Here is a 1,126-nt window from a genome sequence, read left to right as displayed (position 1 = left end):
AACAAATGCTGATCAGTTTATGTGAATAAATGAACCAAATGTGCCACGCTCTCAAGCTAAAAAGACTTGCACTGTATTTGTGATGTCAACAGTAAACTTATGCCAGTAGGTGTCATGAGGTAGATGCTAATGTTAGTCTTATCATACACACTGGACCAACCGTGGTAGGACCTGACATATCATGCACCTGTTCAACAGATAGAAGGGACTCTGTGGCGCAACGGTAGCGCGTCTGACTCCAGATCAGAAGGTTGCGTGTTCAAATCACGTCAGGGTCAATATTTAGGCTCCACCAGCTGTTTAGTTACGGTACGCTTAACTGCTACAGAGGAACTAAAAGTCATCTAGCCTAAACTCATTGTCTGCGATGCAGTGTCACCACGAAAACAGGAAAGTCTTAGCGTGTTAGCACCTATTACCACTAATGCTGCTGATGTTATCATTAACTTTGATCGTTTGCTCACAGGTCAGAGCTCTGTGAAAACTGTAAAGCTAAAGGACATTCAGAGAGAGTGGAAACTTTAAGATCGCATTGAAACAATAAACAAAAACTGTATGGGTTACTATGGTTTTACATCTCGTCTTGTGTTTCAGTGCAACTTAAACTCAGCAGGTATTTACATCTGTTTGCTTCTCTCCTGCTCTCTGGTCTCACATTGCATTTTAGTACAGCGGAATTACCAATAAAGCTGTTTTCAATTTTGTTTTTTGTGTTTCTATGGTCAGACAACAGAATGAGTATAAAATATTGACTGAAATTCAGCCCATTAAGTCTACATGCTAACGGTTAGTCACTTCAGAGCCATTTTCAAGCTGCGGCTCTGCAACACTGAACTACTGATTTTATAACTACAGTGTTGTCTGACAAACTCTCCAGACATATGAGTAAAAAAATACAACTGTGCAGTGAATTTGGTGATGTTTCCAAGAACTTTTAAAATCCTAAAAGGTATGAGTTAATTGTATGTTATATTTACAGGATTTGCAATTTATTGTTTCCAGTGTAGAGAGGACCTGAGCAGATGACTGCACTGAAGAGGTTTTGCACATGACTCTGTGGCGCAACAGTAGCTCGTCTGACTCTGGATCAGAAGGTTGCGTGTCACGTCAGGGTCAATACTGTTAC

The 1,126-nt window shown here is 40.4% G+C and overlaps 1 non-coding gene across 1 annotated transcript; it reads left to right on the top strand.

Annotated features, from left to right (window-relative positions):
- Positions 1-206: 206 nt before the first annotated feature.
- On the top strand, positions 207-278 carry trnaw-cca (transfer RNA tryptophan (anticodon CCA)). Its single transcript has one exon. It is a non-coding gene; the product is annotated as a tRNA-Trp (tRNA).
- The last annotated feature ends 848 nt before the right edge of the window (positions 279-1,126 follow it).

This window comes from Stegastes partitus, unplaced genomic scaffold (genome assembly GCF_000690725.1).
Source record: "Stegastes partitus isolate 25-593 unplaced genomic scaffold, Stegastes_partitus-1.0.2 Scaffold5062, whole genome shotgun sequence".
NCBI lineage: Eukaryota > Metazoa > Chordata > Actinopteri > Pomacentridae > Stegastes > Stegastes partitus.
Note: the sequence above shows the minus strand (reverse complement) of the source record. Positions and strands in the feature narration are given on the sequence as shown.